Here is a 25064-nt window from a genome sequence, read left to right on the forward strand (position 1 = left end):
CACCCTCGCACCTGTTTCCAGGACCAGGTATCAGCATACTTTGAGTACCTTCTGAATCATCCAGTGCTGGTTTCCTTCTCCTCAGTGCTTCGTTGGCTAATTTCTCTCTCTCTTCTCTCCCATTTACTATATGCATCTAGGAGTAACCAGATTAAATACTAAATACTTTTCTCAGTGTGTCAGTGTGTTGGCCAAGACTCACCCTGGTCCTCCTAAGTTTTGCTGAAAACTCAAGTCACAAAAGGCAGATCCATAGGACATAAAGCATACCAGCTCATTCGAAGTGTATCCCTAGGAGCCTTTAGTGTTAATAGCCGAAGATACATGGGAAACAATCTATTTTTATGCCTGGGCTCAAAGGAGTACGGACAGTTGTGTAGAAATATGATGGGACAAAAAGGCTATGATCTAATGCTAATAGACGGAGTCGGGGAAACCCTGCAAGGCCTGTCCATCTAGACTCTGCTTGCCCTATCTGATCACACAGTCCTTCCTCCCGTATTTGGGGCAGGACACCCTCTGGAATGGGGGTCTTGTGACTTCCATTCAAACAAGATAGGTTAGATCATTTCTTCATGGACAGTTTTTACATGAAAATGTGGAAAACATTACAATATCGTCTCTAGGTTTTGTGACTATCTTTAGAAAAAAGAGCTTCTTGGTTTCAAGGACCTACCTTTGGGAAGAGGGATTCTGGTCTCTATATTTAGCCCCTGGGGCTGAATGGGACTGAGAGACAGGAGGACCAAGAATGTCAGAGAAAATCTTCTTCACCTGAAACTACTTCTGAAGCCCTCATTTTGGGATACTGGGCCCTGAGCTCCAATGCTAGAAATCAGCTACATGGGCAAGTTCACCACTTACAATTTCTACTTTCCTCAGAGACACTCAGAACACAATACAGCCCAAACCTTTGCCACTATAAAACTAGGATCGCCTTTCCTCATGCTTCCAGTAACCTCTTCCTAGTCTCCATCTGAAAACACACCACAAGCACCTTTAATACACATAGTGCTAGCAACATTTCTGTGATCATGATATATGTATTCTCTTAAGTCAGAGATCCTTTCTCTACAGCAAAGAATTCTTTCTTAACCCTCGTTTCAATTGCATTTGGTGTTCATATTTCCCCCCGGCGTTTCCTTAAGACACTCTAGGCTTCTTGTGTCATGCATGTCAAAACGCTTCCAGCCTGTATGCATTACCTAGTTCCAAAACCTCTTCCAATCTTCCAGATGTTCCTTATCACATCATCCCACTGCTTGGTCACAGGATCTCTAGTAGTTTGATAGGGATATTCTGACAAAGTACCACAAACATGGCGGCATAAACAGCAGAAGTTTATGGTTTACATTTAGGCAGGCTGGAAGTCCAAATCAAAGCGCCAGCTGGGTTGGTTCCTTCTTAGTAGTAAGAGGGAAGAATCTCTTCCAGGGATCTTTCCTTGGTTTGTAAATGGCCCACTTCTCCCCATGCCACTTCACATTTTCTTCCCTGGACGCATGTGTCTGTGTCTGAATTTCCCCTTTTGGTATGAGGCAGAGCAAGTGCTCAACCCTGCTCACTCTCAAGTAGGGCGAGCTCTGCGTTCCACGCATTCTTCCACTCCTGTTCTGCAACCACTCCAGTTCCAAACAAGGTGGGTTGTACTAGGAATCTTCTCTAAATCATATTCCCCATCTCTTTATTCCTTATTTCTTCCTCCAGGAGCCCGCTCTCTCTTGGGAGAGCTGTGGATCCTCACTCAGCATTGTGTGTCAGGGTTGCCAAAGACCTGATGTGTGAGGCTTCTTTGCCTTTTCATAGGTAAGGTGAGCACATAATTTCTTGTCTAATAAATGTGGGGGCAGCATTTGGAGTGAATGGGACACTAGGAATCATTGGGTTGGGACGATAGGCAAAACCTGTATGTGTGGCCACTCTTCTGGGGAACGATCTGGGGATAGAATAAAAACATTCCTTGGGGTTTGGAACACAAAGATTGGTGGGCAGTGAAAGCGATTTTCTTTTAATAGCATGTTTTTCATGATTTCTTCTCTTTAACATTCCTGTGCTTTTGTTTCCTGGAGACAACAGGTGTGGCTAGGCTGCATTAACATGGGAAAGAGGCACAACACCATTAGAGCATCTGTTTGGGTCTCTGGAATCATGTGAGCTAGTGGGACCTGACTCGATAGCAAGAGTCATTGAGGGCATGGGATTGGGGGTCAGAGGAGACCTGAGCTCAGACCCCAGCTGTGCCTCTTACTGGCTATACTGCCTTGGGCAAGTGGCTTGACCTCTCTAAGCCTCAGTTTCCTCCTCTGTGGAATACGGGTCTAGAAGGTGCTTGTGAAGATCCAGGGTGATGATGCAGATGGGGTGCCAGATACATAGTCAGCAACCAATGAATGTCGGCTGTACCTGGTCCCAATTCCGAGATTCACGCCCTCTGGAAATCGCAGGTGGTGGGGGTGGGATCCAGTGCCAGACAGCTCTATGAACACGCTCTCCTGGCTACCTGGGCTTCATCTGTTTGCTTAGGACTGACAGTGAGATAAGAGAGGATGATTCCCCCCGCCCCGAGCCACATGTTAGTGAAGCGGTAGAGATAATGCTGCTGTGAGTCCTGACGGAAAGTTGCTGGGGAGCATCTTTAAAGTGCTCCTGGCTTGGTACACTACCCACTCGGGGCTTTGTGGCAAACTATTCCCCCTGACTGCTACGGAACCTGGCTTCCAATACCATCTCCTCGCCCCTGCCCACCATCTCCCTATCTGAATCCTATTCACTTTTCAGGTCTTGGCTCAAATGCTGCCTCCCCTATGAAGATGTCCTGACCCTCCCAGCCTAGAGTGACTGCTCCCTCCTTGAGTCTCAGGATCTCCAACTGTGACATGGGCATACTGTTTGCAACATACCCACAGATGGATTGTGATGAGGAAGGAAAGAGAGAGTCCATGTAGCATGCTAAGTGTAGTGTCTGGTGCAGGCCTGTGGTGAGTACCCTGCCTCTTCCTCTTCCTCCCCTCGGAACCCGCAGCATGCAGGCATGGTGGCCTTGATCACATGCTGTCTTCTCTTGATAGTCATTGGGGAACATGCCTGTGCTAGTTGCCCCTCAGTTGGAATGTCACAGATGATGGGGGCCACATCTCATCCTTCCTTACCTTCCAGCATCCAGCACTACAATAAACGCCATCGCAACCATTTTTCATTGGGCACCTTAGGGTACCATGTGGCAGGCACTTGGCTATGCATGTAATGCACATAAGTGTAGTCCTCACTCTTTTTTCCTTCTAGCTGTCTTTCAGGATGCGCAGGTATTGATTCTTCTTTGAATTATATCAGACAGATTGGGTCAACCGCTACCAAGGTCTCATAATGTGGAAGTGGCCCTGACAGGCATCAAGTCCTATGCTAGGTTAAGTTTCTAGTGAATGCCTGTGAATGGTTGGTTTGCAGGAGGGACAGACGTAGAGCCCAGAATAGGAGTGCCTGCCCTGTGACTTTTACCCAGCAGAGGTAGGCCTGCTTGACAGAAAGCTGTAGGCAACAAAGACATAGGACTCAGTGGGTTCTCGAGCTCAGGTAAGGAGATATAGTCGCTCCAGGACAGGGGGGGAAGTGGAGAGGGGATGGTTCAAGCTAAACCTCAAGGCAGTTGTCCCAGGGAATTCCACAGTGGCTCCAGGATCCCCCAAAATAGTAGCAGATGACCCACCCACTGGCCATCCTCAAGGTGAACTGTAGAACAAGCCCGGGTCAAGCAAGCCTCCTTGGAAAAGCTTTGTTCGCATAGAGGATGTTGAATCCCTTGAGATTCCAAGGTGGGCATTTCACTGCCACAGATCCTTGAGAGAGATCCAGGCCACAGGATCACCCATGGGACCTATGATGCAATGAGGAGACAGGCTCCACTGTGCTTAAGTGGTCCTAACAAGTAGAAGCCAGAAGAGCCTCAGTCAGTGCTATTTATTCACCCGACACCTAAGGTCATTAGGGAAGGTCCCAGACGCCTGGTACCTTGGAGGGGCTGACTGGAGGGCTGAGCTCAGCTGGGCCTCTGCACCTCTCCAAGGCCCCTCAGAGCATATCACTGTGGTATCTCCAGCAGGAAAGGACGACTTCTTAGTTAGCAGCTCAGAGCTCTCAGACAGCCAGGCGAGGCACTAGTCCTCTGAAAGGTTACCTGTGGGACAGGCTAACGTCCATCATTCTCCATGTGTCAAAGCCATCAAGGGCCTGTCAGGAGCCCAGAGGGAGGGGCAAACAGATGTGACCAATGGGCCAATAGGAGGAGCATTCAGGAATGAGCAGCCTTTCTGAGATGCAGCCTATTCAGGACACACTTCTTGAGATACTTCTGGGTGGCACACACAAGGCATGTGCATAAGAAGAGGTCCTTTACTCTCTGGGTCAAAGTGGTAGGCTCTCGAATGGTTTTCCATTGGACCTATCACTATCAGGGTGACATCTCCCATTTGGTGAATCCTTCTCCATGCCTTAGTGATTGCCCTTAAGTGACATGAAGTTTCTAACCATTATAGACACACTTTCTCCCTTCTGGAGCCCTGGCCAAACATAAACAGACACGCAGAGTAACAGTAAGGAGAATATGGGGAGTCAGTACTTCTTAATAGGCACTTGACTGGAACCTGGTCTCAATATCTGATCCTCCAGATTTGGGGCCCCTGAGTGTTCCGAATTCCCTCATCAACCTCTTCTTTCAGGACTCTCCAGAATCTGACACTCCAATGACAATCCATCCCTCTCTATGGAGCCTACGACAGCACACATGTCTGCGTCCTAGAGAGGACAGGTTTCAGGTCACCGGAGGAATTTAGGGAGTGAGAATTGTAGGAGCGACCTTATCCCAAGCTGTTTGAACAAGCCCTGTGGGCCAATGGCCATGGCCCAGGAGCCACAAGGCTTTCATGGACTGAGCCAGTGGAGAGTGGGGCTTGGACTCCTCTGATTGGACATTTCCATCCTCCCAACGATGCGTTAGTTCCAAGTCTTGAAGGTGGGTATTTCCAGAAATAAAACAATATAACCTGGAAAAGAACAGACAGAATCAGATGCATTAGAAATAGTTGGAGTAATAACTTCAGTTTCTAGGGAGCTTGGAGAGGTGTTGCTTCTTGAACTGTGTGATTTACTTATGTCATCAAAAACAAATACATTTTGTGGATGGGTGATACTAAGATATTTATTTGTTCTTTGTATATGTCATATATGTGTGTGTGTTATATATATGTTTTTATAATATATATATTTATATATTTTTTTATTTTTATTTTCTTATGATAGGGTCTTACTTTGTCACCAGGGCTGGAGTGCAATGGAGTTATCTCGCCTCACTGTAGCCTGGATATCCTGGGTTCAAGCGATTCTCCTACCTCAGCCCCATAAGAAGCTGAGACTACAGTCATGTGTCACTGCACCTGGCTAATGTGTGTGTGTGTGTATGTGTGTATTTTTTTAATTTTAGTAGAGACGGGTTTCTCCATTTTCCCCGGGGCTGATCTTGAACTCCTAAACTCAATTTATTCACCCTCCTTGGACTCCTAAAGTGGTAGCATTACAGGCACTAGGCCGGGCCCTAGATATTTAAATGACTTCCATAATATGGGTCCTGTTGTGAAAAACAACCTGGTGGGTTACGTTTGTCGTATTAATACATCTGTTTTCTAGGTTGACTGTTGTCAGAAGCAGTAAAGCCGTTACCTTATAGGTTGCCTTTTCCGTAAACCTCACCATCAGATCATGAAGGCTCCCTAGGTGTCCATTTTCCTCCTGCGCCCACTGAAGTGAAAAATCAGATGTCCTTAATTCCCCTTGGATCTTCAGCATCAAACCCCATTTCCCCCATCTCCTTCCTAAATTTCATTAGTGTCAGTTAGCCTTGAGCTTTCAGGCTTCAAGTCTACAGCCCGCTTCTGATGCATTTTTTAATGTTGTATGGACAAACACTGGCATTTTGAAGCAACAGCAATGAGCATGATAGAAATTAGGTCATTTGTAGAGAAATTATGTTTTTTTTTTTCACTCTGATGTGCAGAGATCTGCTTTGGAAAGTGTGCACATGTCCGCAGAGATCCTTTGGCTTCCAGAAGTTTTAGACAAACTCAAGGCACCACCGAGCAGGATTGAATTGCAGTTGAATTCTGGTAGTTTCTCCTGATCTGCTTGGGAAAAAAAATGTTTTTCCAAGTCTTTTCATGATGCTTGTTTAATTCCCCAGAATAAAAATAAGTAGTGATTCTTCTGAGGTGGCTCTTTCTGCTAAATCTTCACACTCATGATATATGCAAAAATACAATATATATAATAAAATTACTCAACATTCAAGTAGACTTGAAAAAACATGGGGAGGGATCACCTTATTTCCCTTCATCAGTCACCAGTGTTCTCTTAACATACTGGAAGAGGCAGGAAATATTCACACCTACAATTCAGGATTCTTGTGTCCTATGGGTTCTGTGTGTCCCCTGTTGCCCCTGCCCCACCAAATACATGAATTGGACTCCTACCTAACCTCTCATCTCTATTCTACTTAAAGATTGTTTCTTTACTGGGATACTCAAGTTAAATTACATTCATTAGGGTGGGCTCTACCCCAAAATGTCTAGCATGCATTGTGCCTATGAAAAGGGGAAATTCAGACACGGAGACATGCGTACAGGCAAGAAAATGTGAAGTGCCATAGGGAGAAGTGGGCCATCTACAAGCTAAGAAGAGATCCCTGGAAGAGATCTTTCCCTCTTTCTACTCAAAAGGAACCAACCCAGCTGACACTTTCATTTGGACTTCCATCTTCCATAACTGTGAACAATAAATTCCTGCTGTTTAAGCCACCAGGTGTGCAGTACATTGACAGGATAACAGACGAAACTAATAGGGACTCCATTGCCATGCAGTGGGGCTATTCAATAACCCACGTCTGAAAGAGCGGAAGCGGTTTTGGAACTAAGTTAAGGATTGAGGCTGGAAACGTTTTGGCATGCATTACACAATAAGCCTAGAGTGTCATAAGGAGACAGCCTGGGGATATATGGAGGCCAAATGCAATTCAAATGAGGGTTTAGAAAGAATTATTTGCTGTAGAGAAAGGATCTCTGACTTAGAGAATACATATATGATGATCACCAATATATTGCTAGAATTATGAGTGTTAAAGGTGCTTGTGGTGAGTTATCAGACAGAAACTCAGAAGATGTATTGGAAGCTTGAGGAAAGGTGATCCTGGATTTACAGTGGCCAGGAATTGGCCTGTATTGTGTTCTTAGTGTTTTTGAGGAAAGTGGAAACTCTAAGTGATGACCTTGCACATGCAGCTGATTTCTAGTGTTGGAGCTCAGAGCACAATACCCCAAAATGAAGGCCTCAGAAGTAGTCTCAGATGTAACAGATTTTCTGTGACCTTCTCAGTCCTCCTGTCTCTCAGTCCCATTCTGTCCCTGGAGCATACTTTACAGACCAGAAACCCTCTTCCCCAAGGTGTCTCCTAGAAACCAGAGGCCCTTTTTCTAAAGATAGTCACAAAACCTAAAAGTGGTGTTCAAATTTTTTCCACTTTTTTTTTTTTATGTAAAACTGGCCATATGGAGATGAACTGCCCTACCTTGTTTGACTGTAGGTCATAAGACGGCCATTACAGAGACGGTCCTGCCCTATACCCAGGAGAAAGAAACGTGTGCTCAGAGAGGCCAAGCGCAGTCTAGACAGACAGGCCCTGCCAGGTTTCCCCACTTAGCCTGTTGGCATTAGATCATAGCCTTTTTGTCCCATCGTATTTCCACAGGGCTGCCCATACTTTGTTGAACCTGAGCATATAAATCGGCAATTTCCTCTGTATCTTTCTGCCCTTATTCCAAAGGCTGCCGTGTATAAACATTAAATTTATATTCCTTTTCTCCTGTGAATCTGCCTTTCACCAGTGGATTTCTCAGCAAATCTTCACACAGTTTGGCATAGCAATCAGGGTCACCAAAGCCAGTCTGCTTTTCTGGAACCTGCAGTTAAGGGAATGCAGGAACCTGACAAGCTGACAAAGGGTGAGAATTTCTTACCAGTCGGACTCCCAGGTTCTCTCTTGGTGCAACCCAGTCGGGCAGATGGTAGAAAACAAATCCCTCTGCTTCTCTTCTCTACAAGGTTTCATGCCTGGGAGAAAAAAATCTTTGTGTGACAAGCCTGGATATACTGACCCTGGTATACTTTTACACAACTTTGTGATATGAATATTCATATTGTTTGATCTCTTTCCTGTCAGAAATGGTGTATTCCTTTGTCTTTGTCTTTCTGTGTTGTTCATAGAGAGGGTTACAGGGAGAAAGTTCCCTCTCATCTTGATCTGTGTTCTTGAGAGCTTGATTTGTGAGCAAGAGGAAACACTCTTGCTCTCCACCATGCAGGGGAAGTGATTTTTGAGTCACAGCAGGCGTCTGGTGTAGGAAATCTCTTCTCTGGGAAGCGGAGATACTTTGTTTTGTTCCGAATGTGCCAAGCTCTCAGCAGGGTTTGTCACAAGAAGTTCCATCCAGAAGGGGCTTTGTCATCTCAAACTTTATTGCCTATGGCAGGGATCACCAATCCATAATCCTGGGAATGGTACAGGGCCTTGGTCTGTTAGGAACCGGACCATACAGCAGGAGGTGAGCACAAGCGAGCAAGGGAAGCTTCATCTGTATTTACAGCCACTCACCACTGCTGGAATTACCGCCTGAGTTCTACCTTCTGTCAGATCACCAGCGTTACAGTCTCATAGAAGTGTGAAACCTATGGTGAACTGCACATACGAGGAATCTTAGGTTGGGTTGCACACTCTTTGTGGGAATCTAATGCCTGATGATATGTCACCCTCTCCCATTACCCCCAGGTGAGAACATCTAGTTGTAGTAAAACAAGCTGAGGCCTCCCACCGATTCTACATTATGATGAGTTGTGTAATTATTTCATTATATATTACCATGTAATAATAACAGTAATAAAGTGCACAATAAATGTAATGCCCTTGAATCATCCCAAAACCATCCCCCAAATGCCCCAAAGTCCGTGGAAAAATCGTCTTCCATGAAACCGATCCCTGGTGCCAGAAAGGTTGGGGACTGCTGGTCTAGCTAGCGAGTCCTGGCAAACCGCCATCTCAGGAGTCATTTGCTATCATAGGCTATCTCTGAAAATGGGGAATCTTCGGGATTACTTCTTCTCTTAAGAGGCTACTGCATCCAGTCACTATTGAAATTAAGTATGCTATTAAGAATCCTATTTGTCAATGGCCAAAAGATCGATCCTTTAAATTAGCCTCAATTTTATTAAAGGGATTTTAGAGATTTCTTATTCTAACCAGTTGATAGAAAGGTAAAGTATATAAAAAGACACGTAATGGTATGACCACTATCCTTAAAACTTTGCTTGACAAAAAGAGAGTGAAAAGTCCAACCTAAAGAAAGTTAAACATCTGTGTCTGCTCAAACTGCCCCTGTGAGAATAACAACAAAGGCCACTCCACCTTGCGGCCTTTGAATTCAAATTCTGTGCTTTCATCTCGATGCCATGGTTTACATTCCTGGACAGGAAACCAGCCCCTCTTGGTTTAGAATTTGTGCGACTTTGGGGAAGTACCTATTTCATACTGATCTCATTCCCTTCCTTGGATTGCTTTTGATTTCCTGTCTTTTTCCATCTGTGACAAGGGCACATGAGCCTATGTGGTTATTGTGTGTAGATAGCTGAGAATCTAAGACCCTAGAAAATTTTGATGAGACAAACATGTGGGCTGTGTCTTGTTAATGCCTAGCAAAACTTCCTTTTCTCTTTGAGCTGTCTCTGTAGTTTGGGTCAGTTCTGGATCTTGTGAAACTACTTTCCCCCTCTTTGGAGACACCTCCTGCATCATTGCTTAAGTCACAATCTTGGATAAACATAACTGAAAAGGTAACTTTATTTTACAAGTAACACAGCAAACAACAAAAGCTCAAAAGCCAGAAATACCAGTTGTTTGCCCTGGGTAAAGTCTAATGAGAAGAAATTTCAAAGGATTTTTAAAGAGCTGGATAGTAAAAAGTCAACTCAATATATGTTAATACTTAAGATACACTCACGTGTTGATTTGCTGGCGTGATGACTGAACAGGAACAACTGCAGTCTGCAGCTCCCAGGAAAACTGACCCAGAAGGCCATGATTTCTGCATTTGCAACTGAGGTGCCCTGTTCATGTCATTGGGACTGGTTGGACAGTGGGTGCAGCCCAAGGAGGACAAGTTGAAGCAGGGTGGGGCATCGACTCACCCGGGAAGTGCAAGGGGTTTGGGAATTTTCTCCCCTACCCAGGGGAAACCGTGAGGGACTGAACCTGAAGAACTGTGTACTCTGGCCCAGATCCGTGCTTTTCCCACAGTTTTCGCAACCCACACACCAGGAGTTTTCCCTGGTGCCTACCCCACCAGAGCCCTGGGTTTCAAACAGAAAACTGGGTGGCCATTTGGGCAGACACCGAGCTAGCTGCAGGAGTTTTTTTGTTTTGATTTGATTTTTGTTTTTGTTTGTTTGTTTGTTTTCCATACCCCAGTGGCGCCTGGAATGCCAGCGAGACAGAACAATTCGCTCCCCTGGAAAGGGGTGCTGAAGCCAGGGAGCCAAGTGCTCCGGCTCAGTGGCTTCTACTCCCACAAAGTCCAGCAAACTGAGATCCACTGGCTTGAAATTCTCACTGCCAGCACAGCTGCACCCTGATATCGACCTGGGATGCTCAAGCTTGGTGGGTGGAGGGGTGTCCGCTATTGCTGAGGCTTGAGTAGGCAGTTTCACCTTCACAGTGTAAACAAAGCTGCTGGGAAGTTTGAGCTGGGCATAGCCCACTGCAGCTCAGCAAGCCGCTGTGGCCAGACTGTCAGATTTCTACTCTCTGGGCAGGGCATCTCTGCAAAAGTATTCCACAGACTGGCTGACTTAAACACTATTTATTTTTTATCTCATAGTTCTGGATGTGAATTGTCACCTTTTTATAAGGAGACCAATCATGTTGAGTAAGGTCAACCCTCACAACCTTCACTTTAACCAGATGACCTGTGTAGAGACTCTCTCCAAATCAGGTCACATTCTAAAACACTGGGGGCCAGTGCACACTTCTACATGTGCATTGTATGGAGACACAACTCCATTCATAATAGTACATCTTCTGCATCCACTCCCCTGCCCAAATTAATATCCTCACATAGAAAATACATTCATTTCATCACAACATTCCCAGAGGCTTAAACCACTGTGAAATCAACTCTCCAACATCTCATCTGAAAGTCTTCTATATCTGGAATGGGTGAGTCTCCAGGTATGACTCATGCTGAGGCAGAAATTCTCTCCATCGCTGCACCAGTGAAACTAGACAAGTTATCTGCTCCTGAAAGACAGTTGTGGGACTGGTACAGGATAGGGTTTATCATACCAAAAGCAAGAAATCCGAAAAACTTACTGGAGTCCTAAGCACCTTTGAAACCTAGTGGGGCAAATTCCATTACATTCTATGGGTGGAAAAGATTCTACTTGGGCTCAATGCCCTGTCTTTCAGACCCAATGGGGTAACAGCTTCACACCCTAAGCCTTGGGCAGAGGGATGGGAGCTCTCCCCGCAGCCTGGGCTGCTGCAGCCCATCCCTCTGAAACCAAGGGTGTGGGACAAATGCCTGGAATTCAGGAGGAGACCTCCATTTCTGCGAGGAAGAGAGAGATTGCCCAGTCCCCTAGTACCGTGCCCCCAGTTTATGGGGGCAGTGACAGCCATGCCAACCTCAGACCCAACTTTGGAGTCCTTCCCTTTCTTAAAAATGAAGAAATGGTCACAGCTGGGTACCTCAGTCAGTCGCACTCTTGTCTGTACAGTTCGGGAACTCTAATAAAAGCTTCCTTTCATTTCGTTCCATCTGTGTCCTGTTCAGTCCAGTCAGGTAACATTTTTTCTGGTATAAAATTCTCAACTACTTGTTGGCTTGCCCTGGAATGCACATGGGTCCGGGTCATCAGATAAGAAGTTGTCTACAGATTGTTCTTGAATACCCATATCTCCCATATCTCAGTTCCTAACTTCTGCAGAGATGGTTGATTGGATCCATGAGCCCCATGCCCCTCACCTCTTTAGCTGATGGTTTTCTAGGCGCACCCTTGCTCCTGTTCCCAGAGCAAGGTATCTGCATCCTCTGAGTACCTTCGGAATGATCCAGTGCTGGCTTTCTTTTCCTCAGTGCTTCCTTGGCTAATTTGTCGCTTTTCTCTCCACTTTACTGTAAGTATCTAGGAAACATCAGATCAAATCCTAAGTACTTTTCTCAATTTGCCAGTGTAGTGGCCAAGGGTCCCCCTGCCCTTCTTAATTTCATTGAAAACTCAGCTCACAAAAGGCAGATGATTAGGACATAAGGCATACCTAATTATTTAATGTGTATCCCCGGGAGCCTTTAGTGTTAATAGCCGAAGACACATGGGAAAATATCTATTTTTACGCCTGGGCTCAAAAGAGTATGGACAGCTATGTATAAACATGATGGGGGAAAAAGTCTACTATCAAATGATAATAGACTGAGTGGGAGAAACCCAGCAAGGCCTGTCTGTTTAGATGCTGCTTGGCCTCTCTGAGCACAGTCCTTCTTCCTGGGTATGGGACAGGACCCTCTCTGGAATGGGGATCTCTTGACTGACAGTCAAATGAGCTAGGTCAGATCATTTCTTTACCACCAGGGTTTTACACAGAAAGACTTGCGAGTTGGAGAATCAGATTAATGTTTTCAGTGTTTATGAACTGGCTGTGTGGGACAGGGTCTCTGGTTTCGAAGACTTGCCTTGGGAATGAGGGATTCTGCTTTCTATGGCTAGCCTCAGGGGAGAATGGGACTGAGAGGCAGAAGGGCAGGAGAAGCTCAGAGAGAAACTTGTGCTTCTGAGGCTACTTCTGAGGCCTGCGTTTTGGCTTACTGTTTTCTGAGCTTCAACCAAATGTCTCAGTATGAATCTCCCCCAAGGAGTAGTTTCACAGTGCAGAAACTGGGTTGTTGGATTGTCTTATACAAGCCTTGAACCAATCTTCCTGGATTGAAAATAGGCCAGTCCAGTTAGACAGTTAACAGTTGTTTCTCATTTTAGACAGTAAATTTTTAGAGGGGCTTCTACCAGAGTTAGTCCGATGTATGATTCATGCAATCAGATATTTAGTAGGAGGCATTTCTATGAGAACAATGACAAACACAAGTTAATGGTTAGAACAGAGTATAAACTCAGCCTTCGAGTATAGAGGGCAGTCAGTTGAGATTTTTAGATGCTCTGCTTGAAGCATCTTCAGCTAAAGTGAGAGGAGATAGTCACAACTGGACAGATTCTTCTTGGTGTGAAGTTTGCCTCAGGTGTTCCAGTGAGCCTTTTCACGAGTCTGTGCCTCAACAAGCCTGAAAGCTGTTCATATCCTGCTTGCTACAGTCATTTCTCTCAAAGTGTATATCAAATTTTCTAGTTTCAGCTTGCAGGGCCTTGGGGGAAGAGCACTTTTAGTTTTAGGGATGCTGAAGTCAGTAAAAATGGGGGAAAAGTTGGAATCATTCGTTTGGAGACTCGTAGCCAGAAAAGAATTCAGGATTCATTCTAAATGGTAGGGAAAGAATCTGAACTGAGAAACAGTGCACATAGCTGGAATATAGTAACAGGTATTTTGTAGATTTTTTTTGAAACATGAATTTCTTCTCTCCAGTTTCCCATTTTTATTAAGGATGAATCACAGTAGGGCCAAATTGTTTGCAAAACAAGTTTCACTCATTATACTTTGCCTGATTATTGGCATAAACTGTAGCAAGAATAATGATTGGTTGTATAGGCTCTTTTCAGTGGGCTTTGTAGAAATATTTTTTATAAGAAACTTTAGATTGGCCTTTTAGAAGCCTCGCAAGTTTATAAGGGCAATCTGAGGATTTATCTGTATATGTAGATATCTGTATGAATTTTGAGAATTCCTCTCTTCTCAAAGTCCCCAAATTACCTGAGGTTCCTGGGCCTGTCAGAGAGTGACATTCTTTACTTATCACAGGAAAGGAATGCTGTAAAGGAACTGCTAGCCAAAGTACCAGTCCAGTCTTTTTAAGGGACTTTTTATCAACTCTATGAAGTCAACCTAAATTTTGCAAAGCAGTCTGGTCATATCTGAACATATGCCTTTCTAGCAAAGCCTTGGTAAAATCAGAAGTGTTTCAAATTATGTCCTGTTACAAAAGAGAACACATTCTTACCAAACTTATGCAGGTAACTGTATTGCCATGAGTTAAGAATACCCACAAAGTTTCTCAATTTTGGAGGAATGAGGCAGAGAGAAATAGAAATGCTTCAGATTTGGTTCACAGAAGTATACTTTATCTAATGTTTTGTTAGCTATATATAGCTCAAAACGAAACAAAGAAATGCTGTCTTGACTCTGGAATGGAAATCATAAAAGGAATCAGTAGTGTTTCAAAACAAACCAAAAAAAGGTCATGAAAAAATCTTTAGTTTGCTGTCCGTTCAGTCCCATGTAATTAACTGTTGTTCTGCTTGATGTTGGGTTAGTAACCCTCATGCCCACATCTGTTTTTCAATTGGAGCCCTGAAACGGTTTTTCCTACTCTAATAGTATGATCACTAAGGTTATGAAAAACTCTTATTTAAGAGTGCTTGTGGCTGGGCATGGTGGCTCACGCTTGTAAACCCAGTACTTTGGGAGGCCGAGGCAGGCACATCACGAAGTCAGGAGTTCGAGACCAGTCTGACCATCACGGTGAAACCCCGTCTCTACTAAAAATACAAAAATTAACCAAGAGTGAATGGCATCTGCCTGTAATCCCAGCTACTCGGGAGGCTGAGGCAGGAGAATTGCTTGAACTGGGGAGGCGGAGGTTGCAGTGAGCCAAGATCATACCACTGCACTGCAGCCTGGGCAACAGAGTGAGACTCCGTCTCAAAAAAAAAAAAAAAAAAAGTGCTTGCCATCATCCTTACCATGAATTTTGTACCATCGCTGCTTATAAACTACTTTTTGAGAAAAATCAAAGTAAAAGAAGAATTATCAGTTCATGACAAACATGTTTGAATAGCCATGGTGAAAGGCACAATTGACAACGAGATATGGTCATTTCTGTGGCATACAACAATTTAACATAATAATCATAATTATTATGGATAACATATCCCAAGACAGGTTAGAATTTTAGGAATTTCATACAATTTTGGGACTTGTATTTATAACACTCTTAAACAGGTATAACGCAAAGAAGTTTAAGCACAATTTCATATTTTTCAATGTTACCTGTATGATGTTAACAGACCAAATAAGCCTAATATGTCTCTCTCAGGCTTCCAGGGCCCATAATATGCAAAAAGCTGGTATGAGGTCAAAAGAGCAAAGTCCAAATTTGAATGGATTTGGGAAGTTTTTCTAATTTCCAAGGTTTCAAATTCTTGCTCACAACAGGAACCCAGGACACTGTAAAATAACGGTCATTTGTTTATGCAAAGTGATGAATTAAAGATTTTAAAAAGCAAAAACCTTTACTCTTTGATGGAGATGAGGCTTGGTTTCCCAAACAACCATGAGAACTGATAAGGATGGCACGAGGTCAACTGAATCCGTCTCTCTCTCTCCCTCCCTCCTCTGTATTTATGTGTTTATGCCAAAGGTAAATAAAAGTCTTTTACTACCTATTCCCAAATTTAACCTTGACATTGGTGTATTCTTAACACCAAAGTTAATTTTCCTAAAATCTTTTAAATAAATACATTCAATTTTGGTTCGTTTGACCACAAGGTAAGATTTTTAATAAAGCTTTATAAGTTTTTATTCTTTTTTCACTTTTTCTTAGTTATTTCATTTTATTTTAAAATTTAAAACAGTTCTTAATAGCTTTTAAACTAGGCAATGGTACATTTCTTCACAAAACCTACATTCCCATTTCTTTTCATGACCTTTTGTAAATTACAGAAACTCATGTTGCTTTTTAAATATGCCTTGTACATATCATTTCTCTTGTATCCAGAAGTTTTAGTTGTACATGTTTACTATAATGTTAACTCTCAGTAGCCCTGATTATTATTGAATAACCCAGCAGGTAAGTAATTTTACATATGTATCAGATGTAGAGCCCAGGACAAAGGGCAATGCCTGGAATCAGGCCTCCCCATGAACCTCTAAATGTTTAAATTTAAAGACATAAGTTCCCAGACAAGCGGGTATGAAAGTATTACAGAAGTAACTGTTTAATGACCTTAAACCATCTGATAGAGACAGTATCTGACCAGTAGACTCAAACTGTCTAATTTAAGTTTCACAGACATTTTTCATTTGATTTAACAATACTTTTCAAGTATTTGAATTTACCATAGTTTATTGAGGTCTCCTGAACTTGAAAAGTATTTGACCTGGTTATTTAATTTATGAGTACTCATTAATGTTTAAGTTCACTTGGTACCATGGGTAGCCAATATATAGACATATGCATAGGCATATACATATATGTAGGCATAATATATAAAATTGACATGCACACATGTGTGTATCTAAAAGCCAAAGAGGTCAAGGGTATCATCTGAAAGAGGGTAGAGCTTTAGACTTGAAAGGAATCTGTCCACTTGCTGCTTTTGGGGTTCAGTGAGGAAACACCGAAGTTTTACCCCCCAAAAGGAGTGTGTGGAGCCTTATCTGTTTTCCTTATGGGATCCCAGGCTGTCGCAAAGGAAAAAAAAAAGGTTTTTGGTCCTCTCACGTGGCATCGGGGTTGGCAAGAGAAAGGAGGGACAGACAGAAGTAAATGGAGAAATAGACAAAGGGAGCACATATCCTTAACAGGGTGCTGGAAGAGAGGAATTTAATTGGCTGAGAATTTTTTACAGAGAACAGAGGCTTTAAAACTCTTTCTCTGTCTCTGTCTCTGTCTCTGTCTCTGTTTCTCTCTCTCTCTCTCTCTCTCTCTGTGTATGTGTGTGATTGTGTGTATCTTTTATTTTTCACACTTCAAGTTCTGGGGTAGTTGTGCAGAACTTGCAGTTTTGTTACATAGGTACACATGTGCCATGGTGGTTTGCTGCACCCCTCAACCCGTCACCTACATTAGATATTTCTCCTAATGCTGTCCCTCCCCTAGCCCCCCAACCCCTAACAGGCCCTGGTGTGTGATGCTCCCCTCCCTGTGTCCATGTGTTCTCATTGCTCAATTCCCACTTATGAGTGAGAACACACAGTGTTTGGTTTTTCTCTTCCTGTGTTAGTTTGTGGAGAATGATGGTTTCCAGCTTCGTCCATGTCCCTACAAAGGAAATGAACACATCCTTTTTATGGCTGCATAGTATTCCATGGTGTATATGTGCCCCATTTTCTTTATCCAGTCTATCATTGGTGGACATTTGGGTTGGTTCCAAGTCTTTGCTATTGTGAATAGTGCCGCTATAAATGTACATGTGCATGTGTCTTTATAGTAGAATGATACATAATTCTTTGGGTATATACCCAGTAATGGGATTGTTGCGTTGAATGGTATTTCTAGTTCTAGATCGTTGAAAAATTGTCACAGTGTCTTCCACAATGGTTGAACTAATTTACACTCCCACCAACAGTGTAAAAGCATTCCTATTTCTCCACGTCCTCTCCAGCATCTGTGGTTTCCTGACATTTTACTGATCTCCATTCTAACTGGCACGAGATGGTATCTCATTGTGGATTTGATGTGCATTTCTCTCATGACAAGTGATGATGAGCATTTTTTCATGTTTGTTGGCTGCATAAATGCCTTCTTTTGAGAAGTGTCTGTTCATATCCTGTGCCCACTTTTTGATGGAGTTGTTTTATTTTTTTCTTATAAATTTGTTTAAGGTCTTTGTAGATTCTGGATATTAGCTCTTTGTCAGATGGAAAGATTGCAAACATTTTCCGCCATTCTGTAGGTTTCTTGTTAACTCTGATGGTAGTTTCTTTTGCTCTGCAGGGGTCCAGTTTCAGTGTTCTGCATATGACTAGCCAGTTTTCCCAACACCATTTGTTAAATAGGGAATCTTTTCCCCATCGCTTGTTTGTGTCAAGTTTGTCAAAGATCAGATGGTTGTAGATGTGTGGTGTTATTTCTGAGGCCTCTGTTCTGTTTCATTGGTCTATGTATCTGTTTTGGCACCAGTACCATGCTGTTTTGGTTACCATAGCCTTGTAGTATAGTTTAAAGTCAGATAGCATGATGCCTCCAGCTTTCTTCTTTTTGCTTAGAATTGTCTTGGCTATGCAGGCTCTTTTTTGGTTGCATATGAACATTAAAGTAGTTTTTTCCAATTCTGTGAAGCAAGTCAATGGTAGCTTGATGTGGACAGCATTGAATCTATAAATTACTTTGGGCAGTATATGGCCATTTTCTTGATATTGATTCGTCTTATCAATGAGCATGGAGTGTTTTTCCATTTGTTTGTGTCCTCTCTTATTTCCTTGAGCAGTGGTTTGTAGTTCTCCTTGAAGAGGTCCTTCACATCCCTTGTAAGTTGGATTCTTAGATATTTTATTCTCTTAGTTGCAATTGCGAATGGGAGTTCACTCATGATTTGGCTCTCTGTTTGCCCGTTATTGGTGTATAGGAATGCTTGTGATTTTGCACATTGATTTTGTATCCTGAGACTTTGCTGAGGTTGCTTATTAGATTAAGAAGATTTTGGGCTGAGACGACGGGGTTTTCTAAATATACCATCACGTCATCTGTAAACAGTGACAATTTGACTTCCTCTCTTCCTAATTGAATACCCTTTATTTCCTTCTCTTGCTTGATTGCCCTGGCCAGAACTTCCATTACTATGTTCAATAGGAGTGGTGACGAGGGCATCATTGCATTGTGCCAGTTTTCAAAGGGAATGCTTCCAGTTTCTGTCCCATTGGTATGATATTGACATAACTAGCTCTTATTATATTGAGATAGGTTCCATCAATACCTAGTTTACTGAGAGTTTTTAGTATGATGGGGTGTTGAATTTTGTCAAAGGCCTTTTCTGAATCTATTGAGATAGTCATGTGTTTTTTATTATCATTATTAATACTTTAAGTTCTAGGGTACATGTGCACAACGTGCAGGTTTGTTACATATGTATACATGTGCCATGTTGGTGTGCTGCACCCATTAACTCATCATTTACATTAGGTATATCTCCTAATGCTATCCCTCCCCCCTCCCCCTCCCCCCTCCCCACAATAGGACCCCTTGTGTGATGTTCCCCTTCTTGTGTCCAAGTGATCTCATTGTTCAATTCCCACCTATGAGTGAGAACATGCGGTATTTGGTTTTCTGTTCTTGTGATAGTTTGCTGAGAATGATGGTTTCCAGCTGTATCCATGTCCCTACAAAGGACGCGAACTCATCCTCTTTTATGGCTGCATAGTATTCCATGGTGTATATGTGCCACATTTTCTTAATCCAGTCTGTCACTGATGGACATTTGGGCTGATTCCAAGTCTTTGCTATTGTGAATAGTGCCGCAATAAACATACGTGTGCATGTGTCTTTATAGCAGCATGACTTATAATCCTTTGGGTATATCCCCAGTAATGGGATGGCTGGGTCAAATGGTATTTCTAGTTCTAGATCCTTGATGAATCACCACACTGTTTTCCACAATGGTTGAACTAGTTTACAGTCCCATCAACAGTGTAAAAGTGTTCCTATTTCTCCACATCCTCTCCAGCACCTGTTGTTTCCTGATTTTTTTAATGATCGCCATTCTAACTGGTGTGAGATGGTATCTCATTGTGGTTTTGATTTGCATTTCTCTGATGGCGAGTGATGATGAGCATTTTTTCATGTGTCTGTTGGCTGTATGAATGTCTTCTTTTGAGAAGTGTCTGTTCATATCTTTTGCCCAATCATGTGTTTTTGTCATTGATTCTGTTTATGTGATGAATTACTTTTATCGATTTGTGTATGTTAAACCAGCCTTGCATCCCAGGCATGAAGCTGACTTCATTGTGGTAAATAAGCTTTCTGATATGCTGCTGGCTTTGGTTTGTCAGTATTTTATTGAGGATTTTGGCATCAATGTTCATCAGGGGTATTGGTCCGAAATTTTCTATTTTTGTTGTTGTTGTGTCTCTGCCAGGTTTTGGTATCAGGATGATACTGGCCTCAAAAAATGAGTTAGGGAGGAGTCCCTCTTTTTCTATTGTTTGGAATAGTTTCAGAAGGAATGGTACAAGCTCCTCTTTGTACCTCTGGTAGAATTTGGCTGTGAATCTGCCTGATCCTGGTCTTTTTTAAGTTGGTAGGCTATTATTTACTGCTTCAGTTTCAGAACTTGATATTGGTTCACTCAGGGATTCGAGTTCTTCTTGGTTTAGACTTGGGAGGGTGTATGTGTCCAGGAATTTATCCATTTCTTCTAGATTTTCCAGTTTACGTTTATAGCAGTGTTTATAGTATTTTCTGATGTAGTTTGTATTTATGTGAAATCAGTGGTGATATCCCCTAATGAATGTAATTTAACTTGAGTACCCCAGTAAAGAAAGCATCTTTAAGTGGAATAGAGATGAGAGGTTAGGAGTCCATTTCATGTATTTGGTGGGGCAGGGGCAGGGGCATCGGGACACACAACTGAACCCATAGGACATAGGAATCCTGAGTTGTAGATGTGAGTATCTCCAGCCTCTTCCAGTATGTCAGGAGAACACTGATGACTGATGGAAAGAAATAAGGTGAACCCTACCCATGTTTTATAAAGTCTACTTGAAAGTTCAGTAATTTCATTATATATATCGTATATATGCATATATATATCATACATATTCATATATATGTATATGTGTGTGTGTGCGTGTGTGTGTGTGTGTGTGTGTGTGTGTGTATTTGGCCTTTTCCAGCTCAAAAGGGAGAGAAGATACTCTGTGATTTCAATCCTCAGAAATGTATGAATATTTGCTTTAAAGTCTTAGATTTGGCTAATTTTCTTAAGTGTTTCATTTGCACTTTTATAATAACTTGTAAACTCCACCATTCAGTAGCATGTACAAACCCGTAAGGGACCTCACTGTCAGCAAAACCACGCGATCAACGTTGAATAATCTCCAAAAATGAACGCCTTTCTGTAGCCCGTCAGAAGGAGCTTAGGACCCTTCAGGAGAGACAAAACACAAAGGTTCTTTGACTTTGGTAGACTCCTGTGATGTCAAATAAATGAATGGGGGTAAGGGAGGATACTAGGGGAAGCATCCCTGAGTAGCCCAGGCATGAAGGGCACAATGCTTGATCGAGGACTGGGAATAAGTGTCTGTATTTTTAAGGCCTAAATCACAAGAATTCTGCTGGGACATCATACCTTCAGGACTCTCCTTGGGATCATGAGGGTGAAGATTTAGGATAATGACCCACTTCAGAATATTCATTACTTATTTTTATTCTGGGAAATTAAACAAGTATCATGAAACAACTTGGAAAAACAATTCTTTTCCTAAGCAGACCAGGAGAAACTACCACAATTCAACTGCAAGTCAATCCCTCTGGGTGGTGCCTTGAATTTGTCTTAAACTATTGGAAAGCAAAGGATCTCTGCAGACATGTGCACACTTTACAAAACAGAACTCTGCACATCAGAGGAAAAAAACCATAATTTCTCCACAAATCACTTAATTTCTATCATGCTCATTTCTGTTGCTTCAAAATGCCAGTGTTTGTCTATACAACATTAAAAAATGCATCAGAAGCGGGCTGTTGACGTGAAGCCTGGAAGCTCAAAGCTGACTGACGCTAATGAAATTTAGGAAGGAGATGAGGGAAATGAGGTTCAATGTGGAAGATCCAGGGGGAGTTGAGGACATCTGATTGTTCACTTCAGTGGTTGCAGGAGGAAAATGGACACCTAGGGAGCCTTCATGATCTGCTGGTGAGGTTTATGGAAAAGACAACCTAAAAGGAAATGGATTTACTGCTTCTGTGGCAAAATATAACTGTCAACCTGGAAAACAGATGTATTAATACAACAAATGAAACCCACCAGGTTGTTTTTCACAAAAGGACCCATATTACGGAAGTCATTTAAATATCTAGGGCCCGGCGCAGTGCCTGTAATCCTACCAGTTTAGGAGTCCAAGGTGGGTGAATCCATTGAGTTCAGGAGTTCAAGATCAGCCAGGGCAACATGGAGAAACCCGTCTCTACCAAAAATACAAAAATACACACACAGACACACAAAAATTAGCCTGGCACAGTGACACATGCCTGCAGTCTCAGCTTCTTATGGGGCTGAGGTAGGAGAATCGCTTGAACCCAGGATGTCCAGGCTACAGTGAGGCGAGATGGCGTCATTGCATTGCAGCCCGGGTGACAAAGTGAGATTGTACGTTACAAAAAAGACACACACACACACACATACAAAATATAAATATAAATATATATATATATAATGCAAAAATATATAAAACATGTAAATATATATAATATATAAAAAATAAATAAGTATCTTAGCAGTCACCCATCCTTAGAATGTATTTGTTTTTGATGACATAAGTACATCACACAGTTCAAGAGCCAATACCCCTCCAAGCTCCCTAGAAACTGAAGTTGTTACTGTAACTAGTTCTAATATTTCTGATTCTGTCTGTTCTTTCCCAGGTTGTAGTCTCTTCTCTCTAGAAATGCCCGTCTTCATGACTTAAAACTACCACATCGTTGGGATGATGGAAAAGTGCAATCAGAGGAGTCCAAGACCCACTCTCCACTGGCTCAGTCCATGAAGACCCTGCGGCTCCTGGGCCATGGCCATTGGCCCACAGGGCTTGTTGAAACAGCGTGGGATAAGGTCGCTCCTGCAGTTCTCACTCCCTAAATTCCTCCGGTGACCTGAAACCTGTCCTCTCTAGGACGCTGAGATGTGTGCTGTCGTAGGCTCCCTACAGATGGATGGATTGTCACTGGAGTGTCAGATTTTAGGGGAGCCCTGAAAGAGGAGGTTGATGAGGGAATTCGGAACACTCGTGGGCCCCAAATCTGGAGGTTCAGCTACTGAGACCAGGTTCTAGTCAAGTGCCTATTAACAAGTACCGATTCCCCATATTCTCCTTACTGTCGTTCTGTGTGTCTGCTTATGTATGGCCAGAGCCCCAGGAGGGAGAAAGAGCGTCTATAATGGTTAGAAACTTCATGCCACTTAAGGGCAATCACTGCAGCATGGAGAAGGAGGATCCACCAAATGGGAGAGGTCACCCTGCTAGCAATAGGTCCAATGGAAAACCATTCGAGAGCCTACCACTTTGACCCAGAGAGTAAAGGACCTCTTCTTACACACATGCTTTGTGTGTGCCACCCAGCAGCATCTCAAGAAGTGGGATGGAGTCTGAGGCAGGTGGATCACTTGAGTCCTGGAGTTCGAGATCAGCCTGGGCACCATGGAGAAACCCGACTCTACCAAAAATACAAGAGTACACACACACACAAATAGCCAGGGGCAGTAACACATGCCTGCAGTCCCAGCTTATTGTGAGGCTGAGGTAGGAAAATCGCTTGAACCCAGGAGGTCGAGGCTGCAGTGAGCCGAGATGGCGCCACTGCACCCTGGCCGTGTGACAAAGTGAGACCCTACCATAAAAAAATAAAAAATATATTAAAAGTGTGTTGGGCATTTGCTCTGCGGCAGGTTAGTGTCCAGGAGCAGGTCAACAGACACCCAGTGTGATTCCCAAGCAACGGGACCATCAAATCGCCTCCGAGCCTAGGAGGTTTGCTGATAGGCTCCCTGCCTGGCAATTCATTCCATCAGATGTGGAGTTGGTGGCCCGTGATGTCAGCCATGCGGTGACTACAATAGACCCTCCCGCTGGTGGTCAACCGTCATTGTCTTTTCCTCACATCCACTGGCAGTTGCCTCCGAGATGGCTGAGCCTTCCTCTGAGACGACCTCCGACAAAGGCCTGAGCGCCAAGGAGCCCAAAGCGGCCGACGCCACTATGGCTCACAAGCAGAAGAAAAAGACAAGCAGCTGATATGTCTGGGTTTTGACCTTTTCTTGTTTGTTTTGTTTTCTGTAAAGTAAAAGTACCTTTTCAGTTAAGTTTCACCAAGATTATGACACAACCAAGGATGCATGAGGTGTCTCCAAAGAGGTGGAAAGTAGATTTCACCAGGACAAGAATTGCCCCAAACCCCAGAGACAGCTCAAAGAGAAAAGAAAGTTTTGCTAGCCTTTGAGAGGATACATCCGACATATTTCTCCCACCAAATTTTCTAGGGTCTTAGATTCTCAGCTATCTCCACATGAAAGCCAAAGGGTCTCATGTGCCCCCATTGCAGGTGAAGGAAGACAGGAAGTCAAAAGAAATCCAAGAAAGGGAAAAGGGTCAATAAGAAATCGATACTCCTCAAACGTCACGCCAATATCCAACGAAGAGGGTCTGGTTTCCTGACCAGCAATGCAACAACCCACGGCATCGAGGCAGAAGTGCAGAATTTGAACTCGAAGGGCGCAAGGTGGAGTGAGTGGCTTTTGTTGTTATTCCCACATGGGGCAGTTTGAGCAGACACAGGAGGTTATCTTTGTTTTGGTCTGATTTTTTGCTCTTCACTTTTGTCAAGCCAAGTTTTAAGGCGACCTGCCACACCATGATGTGTCTTTTTATATATTTAACCTTTTTTTATCAATCGGTTAGGATGAGAAATCTCAAAATTCCTTTTAATATAACACAGAAGGTTAATTCAATCTGTTGGCCATTGACAATCAGAATTCTCAATAGTGTACTGAAGTTCAATAGTGACTGGATGCCATACCCTCTTCAGAGGAGAAGTAATTTCAAATATTGCCCCTGTTCCCAGACATAGGCTAAGATAACAAATGACTCGTGGCATTGCAGTTTGCCGGCACGTGCTAGCTAGACCAGCGGTCCCCAACCTTTCTGGCGCCAGTGACCGGTTTCAGGAAAGACAATTTTTCCACAGAACGGCATTGGGGGGATGGTTTTGGGATGACTCAAGTGCATTGCACTTATTGTGCATTTTATGCCTATTATTATTATATTGTAATGTGTAACGAAGTACACATTACAACTCACCATAACTGAGAATCAGTGGGAGCCCTGAGCC

The 25064-nt window shown here is 43.1% G+C and overlaps 1 long non-coding RNA gene across 1 annotated transcript; it reads left to right on the plus strand.

Moving 5' to 3' along the window:
- Positions 1 to 1678: 1678 nt before the first annotated feature.
- LOC144338701 (uncharacterized) lies at positions 1679 to 6250 on the plus strand. Its single transcript, XR_013412997.1, has 4 exons — positions 1679 to 1806; positions 2779 to 2978; positions 4713 to 5005; positions 5293 to 6250. It is a non-coding gene; the product is annotated as an uncharacterized LOC144338701 (long non-coding RNA).
- Positions 6251 to 25064: the final 18814 nt, after the last annotated feature.

This window comes from Macaca mulatta, chromosome X (genome assembly GCF_049350105.2).
Source record: "Macaca mulatta isolate MMU2019108-1 chromosome X, T2T-MMU8v2.0, whole genome shotgun sequence".
Lineage (NCBI taxonomy): Eukaryota > Metazoa > Chordata > Mammalia > Primates > Cercopithecidae > Macaca > Macaca mulatta.